At 46.3% G+C, this 12,313-nt stretch overlaps 1 protein-coding gene across 2 annotated transcripts in view; it reads left to right on the top strand.

Annotated features, from left to right (window-relative positions):
* The window catches only part of sqor (sulfide quinone oxidoreductase), a 40,093-nt gene that overhangs the window by 13 nt on the left and 27,767 nt on the right, over positions 1 to 12,313 (top strand). For both annotated transcript variants that reach the window (XM_072565440.1, XM_072565441.1), the window contains exon 1: positions 1 to 158. This exon is cut by the window's left edge and continues 13 nt beyond it. The gene's annotated coding sequence lies outside the window, so the exon portion shown is untranslated. The remainder of the gene's footprint in view (positions 159 to 12,313) is intronic.

Genomic DNA, 12,313 nt, shown 5'->3' with positions numbered 1-12,313 from the left:
TGGCCCCGCCCTGCCGAGGTGCTGGAGGGCGTGTAGCGGCCGGCGGTCTCTACCTGAAGGAGTGAGGCTCTTGTTTAGGGACAGTCTCAGGGCCGGCTCTAATCCGGACTCGGGGTGAATTGAGGCCCAGGCCCGGCTCTCGGGGAGGAGTGAAAGGAGTAAGTTGTTGTCGAGGCCGGGGGTGATGGGGTCATTTCGGGGTCAGTGTTTACTCCAGCTCCAGCACATTCTGTTTTTATTAAATTCCGATTCCCGGCGGCTCCAGGGTTTTGTTTTCTCTGGTTTTAAGATGGAGGGGGCTGAGGGGGTGTTGGGGGTGAGGGTCTGGGGTAGGGGGGGGGTGAGGGTCTGGGGTGTGGTCAGGGTGTGGGGGTGAGGGTCTGGGGTAGGGGGGGTGAGGGTCTGGGGTAGGGGGGGTGAGGGTCTGGGGTGTGGTCAGGGTGTGGGGGTGAGGGTCTGGGGTAGGGGGGGTGAGGGTCTGGGGTGTGGTCAGGTTGTGGGGGTGTTGGGGTGAGGGTCTGGGGTAGGGGGGGTGAGGGTCTGGGGTGTGGTCAGGGTGTGGGGGTGAGGGTCTGGGGTAGGGGGGGTGAGGGTCTGGGGTGTGGTCAGGGTGTGGGGGTGAGGGTCTGGGGTAGGGGGGGTGAGGGTCTGGGGTGTGGTCAGGGTGTGGGGGTGAGGGTCTGGGGTAGGGGGGGTGAGGGTCTGGGGTGTGGTCAGGGTGTGGGGGTGAGGGTCTGGGGTAGGGGGGGTGAGGGTCTGGGGTGTGGTCAGGTTGTGGGGGTGTTGGGGGTGAGGGTCTGGGGTAGGGGGGGTGAGGGTTTGGGGTGTGGTCAGGTTGTGGGGGTGAGGGTCTGGGGTAGGGGGGGTGAGGGTCTGGGGTAGGGGGGGTGAGGGTCTGGGGTGTGGTCAGGGTGTGGGGGTGTTGGGGGTGAGGGTCTGGGGTAGGGGGGGTGAGGGTCTGGGGTAGGGGGGGTGAGGGTCTGGGGTAGGGGGGGTGAGGGTCTGGGGTGTGGTCAGGGTGTGGGGGTGTTGGGGGTGAGGGTCTGGGGTAGGGGGGGTGAGGGTCTGGGGTGTGGTCAGGGTGTGGGGGTGTTGGGGGTGAGGGTCTGGGGTAGGGGGGGTGAGGGTCTGGGGTGTGGTCAGGGTGTGTGGGTGTGGGGATAGAAAGTGTTTGGATCAGGTAAGGTAGGAGGCGGTCAGGTTTGCTGTGCTCTCTGCTCTGGATTGCGGTGTTGAGTTTGTGCTGAGTCACAGGGTTTTATAACAAGGAGAGAGGACCTTCAGCCTATCATTTCTGTAGTGATCATCCAAACCCCATTTATTGTCATGCCATTTTCCAGCACTTTAGCTAAAGCCTTGTGTGTGCCCTGTTTAATGACTCCTCTACTAAGAAGTTAATCCTTATCTACTGTGTCAATAGATTGCCCCTCCCTCAGCCTTCTCTGCTCTAAGGAAAACAATCCATGCTTAATTAACCTCTTCATCACTAAATTGCTCCAGTGTAGGTAACCTAAAGAGGATTCTCCTCTGCACCCTCTCTCGTGCAATTGCATTCTTCCTATTGTGTGGCAGCCAAAACGTGTGTCTCAATTTCAGCTGTGGTCTAACTAGTGTCACAAACAGTTTCATCAAAACCACCTTGCTCTTGCATTCAGTACCTTGACTAAAAAAGACAAGTATCCAATTCAACCATGCTACCAAGCTGTCTTGCTGCTAAATAATTCTTTGTCATCATTCCACACTTTTCAGGATTTAAGTCCATTTACCACTGTTTAGTCTATCTCATAGAGCCACAGAGATGCATAGCACGGAAACAGACCCTTCGGTCCAACCCGTCCATGCCGACCAGATATCCCAACCCAATCTAGCCCGACCTGCCAGCACCCGGCCCATATCCCTCCAAACCCTTCCTACTCATATACCCATCCAAATGCCTTTTAAATGTTGCACTTGTACCAGCCTCCACCACATCCTCTGGCAGCTCATTCCATACAAGTACCATCCTCTGCGTGAAAACGTTGCCCTTGGGTCTCTTTTATATCTTTCCCCTCTCACCCTAAACTGATGCCCTCTAGTCCTGGAACTTTCCTATCCCAGCGAAAAGGCTTTACATATTTATCCTATCCATGCCCCTCATGAATTTATAAACCTCGATAAGGTCACCCTTCAGCCTCCGATGCTCCAGGGAAAACAGCCCCAGCCTGTTCAACCTCTTCCCTGTAGCTGAAATGCTCAAACTCTGGCAACATCCTTAAATCTTTTCTGAACCCTTTCATATTTCACAACATCCTACTGATAGGAAGGAGACCAGAATTATACACAATATTCCAACAGGGCCTAACCAATGTCCTGTACAGCCACAACATGTCCTCCCAACTCCTGTACTCAATACTCTGACCAATAAAGGAAAGCATACCAAATGCCTTCTTCACTGACCTATCTACCTGTGACTCTACTTGCAAGGAGCTGTGAACCTGCACTCCAAGGTCTTTGTTTAGCAGCACTTCCCCAGGATCTTACCATTAAGTGCATAAGTCCTGCTAAGATTTGCTTTCCCAAAATGCAGCACCTCGTCTGACTGGCCTATCTATTTCATCCTGTAGTCTGAGACTTTTTGTCTTTGCTATTTACTACACCACCAATGTTTTTATTTTGTCATCTGAGAACTTACTGGTAAACCTACATTCATGTCTAGGTCATTAATGTACACAACAAACAGCAAAGGATGCAGCACCAAACACTCTGGTATACTACTAGACGCAGGTTCCCAGTTGCAAAAGCATTCTTCAATCATCACCCCTCTATTCCTGCCACACCAGTGATGGATCCAATTAGCCAAATTGCCCTGGATCCCATGAGTTCTTAGCTTCTTGCCAGTGTCTCTCATATTAAAAGCCTTAGTGAAGTCCACGTAGGCTACATCCACTGCACCACCCTCATCTCTATAGCAAGTAACCTCAAAACAAAAATCAAATTTTAGATTTATCTTAACAAAGCCATGCTGACTATCTGACTATTAACCCGTGACCTTCCAAGTGGTAATTAATTCTGTTCTCAGAATTTTCTTCCAAATATTTCCAGCTCATTATGTTAGGCCCTCTGGCCTGTAGTTTGCTACTTTATCCTTATCACCCTTCTTGAATAATGGTACTACATTAGCTATCCTCCAGTCTCTGGCACTCCTGTGTAGACTAACATGAAGCTGGAAGAACAGTAAGCCAGGCAGCATCAGGTGGTGGAGAAATCAATGTTTCATATCAAGACCGTTTCCTGATGAAGGGTCTCGACCTGAACAGTTAACTTCTCCACCTCCTGGTGGATGAGACTTTATAAAGCTCTGGTTAGGCCCCATTTGGAGTACTGTGTCCAGTTTTGGTCCCCACACCTCAGGAAGGACATACTGGCACTGGAGCGTGTCCAGCGGAGATTCACACGGATGATCCCTGGAATGGTAGGTCTAATATATGAGGAATGGCTGAGGATCCTGGGATTGTATTCATTGGAGTTTAGAAGATTAAGGGGAGATCTAATAGAAACTTACAAGATAATACATGGCTTGGAGAGGGTGGACACTAGGAAATTGTTTCCGTTATTTGAGGAGACTAGGACCCGTGGGCACAGCCTTAGAATTAGAGGGGGTAAATTCAGAACAGAAATGCGGAGACATTTCTTCAGCCAGAGAGTGGTGGGCCTGTGGGATTCATTGCTGCAGAGTGCAGTGGAGGCTGGGACGCTAAATGTCTTCAAGGCAGAGATTGATAAATTCTTGATGTCACAAGAAATTAAGGGCTACGGGGAGAATGTGGGTAAGTGGAGTTGAAATGCCCATCAGCCATGATTGAATGGCGGAGTGGACTCGATGGGCCGAATGGCCTTACTTCCGCTCCTATGTCTTATGGTCTTATGGTCCTGGTTGTCCACTTGGATTCTAGCATCTGAAGTTTTGCTTTTGTCTCTGGCACTCCTGTGGCCAGAGAGGATTTGAAAATGAATGTCAGAGCAGTTGCAGTTTCCTCCCTTGTTTCCCACAGTAGCTTCAGAAACATATCATCTGGGTCTGGGGATTCACTCACTTTCAAACCTGCCAAAATCACTAATCCCTCCTCCCTCTCAATGATAATTTATTCAGATATGATGGCCCTTCTCCCTGATTTCTGGATCTACATCATCCTTTTCTACAGTGAATATAGATGTAAAGTACTAATTAAAAACCTCAATTATGTCTTATAGCTCCACACACAGATTGCTACTTTGGTCTCTAAAGGGCCGAGCCTTGATTATCTTAGTCCCTAATATACTTACAAAATACACTTGGAGTTTTCTTAATGTTATCAGTGTATTTTCTGGCCCTTCTTTGCTCTCTTAATTTCTTTTTTAAACAACCCCTTTTCCTTTCTATTCTGTGGCTTCTGCTGTTTTGAGCCTTCACTGTCTACCATAAGTTTCCATGCTTTTTCTTATTCAATGCTGTACGTTCCTTGCCATTCCAGGCCTCTCGGGAATTATTGGTTACCCCGTGCCTTCACGTTTTGTCGGAACGTGGTGGCCCTGCATATTCTCAGTTCTCCTGTTGAATGACTCCCATTGCTCTGCTGTGGGTCTTTCTGCAAGATACTGCTCAGTCCACTTTGGCCAGATCCTGTCTTATTAAAATCAGCCTTTCCTCAATTTAGAACCATTATTTCTTTGTCTTTATTCATAATTACCTTAAATCACATCAAGTTATGATCCTTGTCGCCAGAATGCTCCCCCACTGACACATCTGTTAGTTGCCTGGATTCTTTACCAAAAATTAGGTTCAGCACCATTCCCACTCTTGTAGGACTTTCTATGAACTGGCTTAAAAAAAGCTTTCCTGGATACAGTTCAGCCCCCTCTAAGTCTTTAACACTGTCTATCCCAGTTAATACTGGGAAAGTTGAAATATCTTTCTTTTATAGCCCTATTAATTTTACACAAGATTTACCTACAAACCTCTCTTTATATCCCTTTCTAACTGGGGGTTTTTATATTTCATCTCCACAAATGTGATTGCCCCCTTATATATTGTTTTTAAATTCTACTGATGTGGCTACAGTGGAGGAATCTTCTAAGACATCATCCCTCCTTACTGCAGTAATTGACTCCTTGATCAATATTGAACACCACCTCCATAATGCTACACCCCTCCCTGTCTTGCCTAAAAATTCTAAACCCTGGAATATTGAGCTCCCAGTCCTGTCCCTCCCTCAACCATATCACCATGACTACAATGATATCACATCCCTTGTATTAATCAGCACACTCCACTCCTCTCCCTTCCTTACAAGACTCCTTGCATTAAAATAAATTCCATCCAGCCTTTCCATGCTCCCTTGTGACTTGACTCTGTACTGCCTTCTGAATGTGCTTGCTGCTTCTATGTGACTGTGCATCAACCCTCACTATCTCCATTCCATATCCCATTCCCCTGTCAAATTGCTTTAAACCCCACTAATCTGCACTAGCAAGATGCCGCCCCCCCCCCCCCCCCCCCCGCCACCCCACCCCACCCCACCCCCACACTGAACCCATGTTTAGGTGCCACCCTTGGATCTGTACATGTCCCTTATTTCCCAGAAACAAAACCAGTGATCCAGGAATCTAAAGCACTCCTTCCTGCTGCAACTCTTCAGCCATGCAGTAATCCTTTATATTTGTCTATTCTGATACTCATTAGCACACAGCACTGGGATTAATGCAGAGATTAAATCCCTAAAGGTCCTGCTTTTTAATCTGCTACCTAGATCCCTAAGTCCCACTTTTTTTTAAAGCTATGTTGTTGCCCTAATGTGAACTATAATCTCTGGCTGTTTGCTCTGTCCCCTCCACAATGACCTGCAGCCATTCAGTGACATTCTGGGCCCAGCCCTAGGAAAGTAATACACTGTCCTGGAATCACATCTGCTGCCATAGGAACACTGGTCTGTACCTCTCACTGGGTATCTCTTAGTCCTATCTGCGCCAACTGTGCTGTGACTGCACTCCCACTGTTAAAGCGCGCACAATCTTTTCCTGAGTGAGATGTTCTCTAAGGCTTTCCTGTCTACATACTTGCTTCCCTCTTTACCCATGATGATCACCTATTCCCTTCTGATTACACTTTCTTAACCTGTGGCGTGTCCATGCTCTTCACATAACTCTGAGCCTCATGGGTGCACTGCTGTGCCTTCAACTGACACTCCAGCTAATTAAACCTGCAGCACTTCCTGCAGAAACGGTCATCCACGCTGCTGGCAGTGTCAAAGATTTTCCATATGCTGCAGTCCGTGCTACAGCCAGGACTGAGCTCCCCTGCGTTGTCTTAGTCTTCAACTTATTTCAGTTACATTACCTTTACTCTCCTTCCTTTATCCTAAATTAGCTTATGTTTTTTTACTATATTGGCACTGGCTCTCAGTTGTTTCTAGTGGCCCTTCTTTCAAAAACAAATTACACTTTTTCAATTTATAACAACTTACAGACAACAGTGTAACCTCATGGTAGATGGTCTGACAGATGCTTTATCTCTGGGGCAAATGGGACATTGAGGTTGCAAAGAGACTGGTTTAACTTGAGACTGTTGCCAGAACATTTACAAGGATGTTGTCAGGGCTCAGGGTCTGAGTTATAGGTAGAGGTTGGACAAGCTAAGGCTTTTGTTTTCTTTAGAGGGTAGGATACTGAGAAGGGATCTTAAATAAGTGGAGAAGATCGTGAGAGGCATGGATAAAATGAACACACTTAGTCTTTCTCCGAGAGTGGGGAATCGAGGACTAGGGGCATCAGTTTAAGGTTAGAGGGGAAAGAATAAAAGGGAACTGAGGGGTAACCTTTTTACACAGTGGGTGGTAAGCATATGAGATGAGCTGCCAGTGGAAATGGTTGAGGCAGGTACGTTAACAGTATTTAAAAGGCATTTGGACAATTATATGGATAGGAAGGGTTTAGAAGGATATGGGCCAAGGGCAGGGAAATGGGGTTAGCATGGATGGGGTCGGCCTGGACCCGTTTGGGCCAAAAGGCTTGTCTCTGTGCTGTAGGGCTCTATGACCAAGGGACGGATTTTGGAGCAGGAACTGAAATTTGGTTCCAGTCTTCCTAAGGTTTATTAAGAGGTAATTTCAACTCTTTGGGTTGTGGATACTCTGTAAGCAACCTGCTGATTTGGAGCTGGTGGAAGGAGGTGATCATCTCGAGCAGAGTAGGGTTAGTGTCTGTTTGAAAACCAACACTCCACCTTTGACAAAGTTCTTGAGGGACCATGTGTAGCTGATAAATAGGAAGGGTCAAGGATGCATCCCAAGGGCCATCATTGGTAATGGTGAGAAAGAGCACAAAGAGAAGTCATTGCAAGACATTCTGTGGCTACAATTAAACTGGACCTGAGTGAGAGCAGTCCCTGCCAATTGGATAACAGTGGAGAGGTGTTGGAGGAGGATGGTGTTGTCAATCCTGTCGAAGGCAGATGGGTCGAGAAAGATGAGAGAAAGTTTACTCTGTCGCAGTTGCGCAGAATGTCATTAGTGACTTTTAAGAGCTGCATTCCCACTGCTGTGGAGCAGTTTAAATGTGAAATTCTGGGAACCCCCCCCCCCCCCCAAAAACATTGTGTATTCTGATTCCCTGTTCCACCGAATTCAGACATGTCAATCCATGTGACTCCAGTGTTATTAATATTAACCCTTAACTTCTTCAACTCTAGGTTAGACTTGCTGTTGCTTCAGAACCAACCTGCACAAAGGAAGGGCATTTAAACAGTAGCCTGATCACTACAAGGCCAAATATAAAGCAACACAGAATAAGTACAGAGAATGGAGCAAAATAGAGGGGCAGTGAACAGAGAGAAATAAATGGGAAGGGAAAAAACGAGACTCCTTGACATTTTGGTGCTCTCATTGTTGAGGACCAACTGTACTGAAAGGGAGCTTGAAACAGGATTTGGTGACATATTCTCCTAAATCTCCATTTGTTGGCAATGTCAAGGTGATGTGTGGCCTTGATTTGAGAATAATCAATTGGGTTCTGTTTGTAGTTTAGGTGCAGCAGTTTATGGTGAGCTAGATCCTGGGAGATGCTTATCTCGTTCTAACAGTAAAGAGATCCTGGTAAATATAGAAGCCACAACGTGCATAAAAATAAAACACTCATGGAGGACTACCAGCAGAATGTTGCATAACCTGGGTCAGTCTGAGCAGTGACAGGAGCTTGAATAGTTGTGGATAGCTTGTTTAGTGAGCTGGTCACACCACCAGTAAGGACTCCACAGAAAGAGAAGTGTGGGCAGGCAGTGCAGAAGTCCCCGTGGCCATTTCCCTCCTTAACAGGTATACTGGAGGTTCGAGGGGGAATCTCAAGGGTAAGCAGCCAGGTCAGTGGTAGCACAACTGGCACTATTGTACACCAAGTGGTAGTGATGGGGATTGTACAGTCAGGAGCATAGATAGTTATTTCTGTGCCTGCAAATGAGACTTCAGGATGAACTCAGGGTCAACGATGTCTCTGAACAGGCACAGGATATTCCAAAGAGGGAGTTGTGGCCCATATGCGAAAGACTTGGCAGACAGATGAGGTCCTGCAAAGGGAGTTCAGGGAGGAAGTTGAAATGTAGGAGATGCCACCTGTAAGCGCTTGGCCCATATCCCTCCAAACCCTTCCTATTCATATACTCATCCAAATGCCTTTGAAGTATTGTAATTGTGCCAGCCTCGTCCACCACATCTGGCAGCTCATTCCATACATGCACCACCTTCTGTGTGAAAAAGCTGTCTCTTAGGTCCTTCTAAATCTTCCCCTTTCACCCTAAACCTATGCCCTCTAATTCTGGACTCCCCCCAACCCAGGGAAAAAAAGCTAGTCTATTTACTTTATCCATGCCCCTCATGATTTTATAAACCTCTATTAGGTCACCCTTCAGCCTCTGACACTCTGAAGACAGCCCCTGCCTATCCAGCCTCTCAGAATAGCTCAAACTCTCCAACCCTGGCAGTATCCTTGCTGACAATTCCAGCTTTTAATCGGACTGTCTGGAGACTATGCCAAGCTGAACTGAAGAAACTAAACACACCTCCTAGCTAATTTCTGAAAATGAATCTGCAGTGAGCTGGAACATGTTGCTTGTCATTCACAGTGCTGTCTCCAGAGGATTGCCATGTGAGTCAAGATAGTGGCAATTCAAACAGGCAGTTGGTAGAGTATTAGAACAGTACAGCATAGGGACCAGGCCCTTTGGCCCACCATGTCTGTGCTCACCATGATGCCATTCTAAACTAATCCTACCTGTATCCTCTGTTCTCTGCCTATTCATGTCTCTGTCTAAATGCCACTTAAATATTGCTACTTTATCTGCTTTACCACCTTCCCTGGCAGCATGTTGCAGGCATTTACCACCCTCTGTGTTTAAAACAAAACTTCCATCGCTCACCTCCTCCTCACCTTGAACCAATGCCTCCCTAGTATTTGGCATTTCCATCCTGTGAAATAGACTCCGAATATCCACCCAATCCATCTCTCATAATTTTATAGACTTCCCTTGGATTGGAATCTCAAAGGGCTGAGGCTGGAAAAAACAGCAGAGCAGTTAAGTTTCCAGAGATTTGACCTTTGGCCATTTCTCTCTGAACTAACTCTCATAACCACCTTTAAAAACTCCTTCATAAACATGGCTTTGATTTCAGTTTTTGGTCACATCTCTGACAGTGGTTCAATATTCATTCTTTCATCCCTTTTATTCCAACTTTGCCTTGTGCCTTGGAACGTTTTCTATCCTGAAGGAGCTATATCAGTGCAAGAATACTATTCCAAATCTGGCTGTTCTGCACTATATCTGGGAGTGTGTCAATGTTTCAGAAAAATGCAACCATTTAATTTCAGTGAGTCCCATCTTTAATCTCAATAACTGGCATGGGCACTGTCCATTCCTCTGAGCCATGGGAAGGAGCCTAAGTCCTGGAGCAATAGCCAGCACCAAGGTGTTAGCCAATGCTGCAGGTGAGGGTGTTATTCTCTTGCTGTGGAACGGCTACAGTCTGAAGGTTACCTAGATTCTGAGTGCCTGACCTCTGAACCTGAATGCACTCTGATAGTTGCAGGACGCACCAAGTACTCTGTGTAACTGGAGTTGGTAAAATTAATTAGACTGGATTGGGAGGAAAGTGCAATTCTCACAGTGGGAGCAGTGTACAATTTGAGTGTGGAATGGGTAAATGTGATGAGTATCACCATGAAATTAATACAGAAATATTTGGTCCTAGGACTCACTGACACACACACTGCTGCTTCATATTCATAATGTCTACCACTGCACGTTTTGATGCTCAATGATTTCTAAATGAGTAGACAATAGGTGCAGGAGTAGGCCATTCTGCCCTTCCAGCCTGCACCACCATTCAATATGATCATGGCTGATCATCCTTAATCAGTATCCTGTTCCTGCCTTGTCTCCATAACCCTTGATTCCACTATCCTTGAGAGCTCTATCCAACTCTTTCTTAAATGAATCCAGAGACTGGGCCTCTATTGCCCTCTGGGGCAGAGCATTCCACACAGCCACCACTCTCTGGGTGAAGAAGTTTCTCCTCATCTCTGTCCTAAATGGTCTACCCTGTATTTTTAAGCTGCATCCTCTGGTTTGGCACTCAGCTATCAGCGGAAACATGTTTCCTGCCTCCAGAGTGTCCGATCCTTTAATAATCTTATATGTCTCAATCAGATCCCCTCTCAGTCTTCTAAACTCAAGGGTATACAAGCCCAGTCGCTCCAGTCTTTCAGCGTAAGGTAGTTCCACCATTCCAGGAATTGACCTCGTGAACCTACGCTGCACTCCCTCAATAGCCAGAATGTCTTTCCTCAAATTTGGAGACCAGAACTGCACACAGTACTCCAGATGTGGTCTCACCAGGGCCCTGTATAGCTGCAGAAAAACCTCTTTGCTTCTATACTCAATCCCTCTTGTTATGAAGGCCAGCATGCTATTAGCCGCCTTCACTACCTGCTGTACCTGCATGCTAACCTTCATTGGTGTACAAGAACACCCAGATCTCTTTGTACTGCCCCTTTACCTAAATTGATTCCATTTAGGTAGTAATCTGCCTTCCTGTTCTTGCCACCAAAGTGGATAACCATACATTTATCCACATTAAACTGCATCTGCCATGCATCTGACCACTCACCTAACCTGTCCAGGTTACCCTGTAATCTTCTAACATCCTCCTCACATTACACCCTGCTTAGTATCATCAGCAAATTTGCTAAGGTTATTACTAATACCATCTTCTGTATCATTAACATATATTGTAAAAAGCTGCGGTCCCAGCACTGATCCCCGTGGTACCCCACTGGTCACTGCCTGCCATTCCGAAATGGAGCCGTTTATCACTACTCTTTGTTTCCTATCAGCCAACCAACTTTCAATCCAAGTTAGTACTTTGCCCCCAATACCATGCGCCCTAATTTTGCTGACTAACCTCCTGTGCGGGACTTTATCAAAAGCTTTCTGAAAGACCAGGTACACTACATCTACTGGGTCTCCCTCGTCCATCTTCAGAGTTACTTCCTCAAAACAATTCCAGAAGATTAGTCAAGCGTGATTTCCCCTTCATAAATCCATGCTGACTCTGACCTATCCTGTTACTACTATCCAGATGTGTCGTAATTTCATCCTTTATAATAGACTCCAGCATCTTTCCCACCACTGAGGTCAGACTAACCGGTCTATAAATTCCTGCTTTCTCTCTCCCATCTTTCTTAAAAAGTGGTACGACATTAGCCACCCTCCAATCCGCAGGAACTGATCCCGAATCTATCAAACTCTGGAAAATAAATCACCAACGCATCCACGATTTCTCGAGCCACCTCCTTCAGTACCCTGGGATGTAGACCATCAGGCCCCGGGGACTTATCAACCTTCAGACCTAACAGTCTCTCCAACACCAATTCCTGGCAAATATAAATTCCCTTCAGTTCGGGTCCTTCAGCCACTGTTACCTCAGGAAGATTGCTTGTGTCTTCCCCAGTGAACACAGATCTGAAGTACCAATTCAATTCTTCTGCCATTTCTTTGTTCCCCATAATATATTCCCCTGTTTCTATCTTCAAGGGCCCAATTTTAGTCTTAACCATTTTTTTGCCTTTCACATACCTAAAAAAGCTTTCACTATCCTCCTTTTATATTTTTGGCTAGTTTTACCTTTGTACCTCATTTTTTCTCTGCTTATTTCCTTCTTAGTAATCCTCTGTTGTTCTTTAAAAGCTTCCCAGTCCTCCATTTTCCCGCTTTGGAAAGAGTTTAAGGTGAGAGGAGAAAGCTTTAAAAGGG

The sequence above is a fragment of the Chiloscyllium punctatum genome, chromosome 48, assembly GCF_047496795.1.
Source record: "Chiloscyllium punctatum isolate Juve2018m chromosome 48, sChiPun1.3, whole genome shotgun sequence".
Lineage (NCBI taxonomy): Eukaryota > Metazoa > Chordata > Chondrichthyes > Orectolobiformes > Hemiscylliidae > Chiloscyllium > Chiloscyllium punctatum.
The sequence above is the reverse complement of the archived record's forward strand: the minus strand, read 5'-3'. Positions and strand labels throughout refer to the sequence as shown.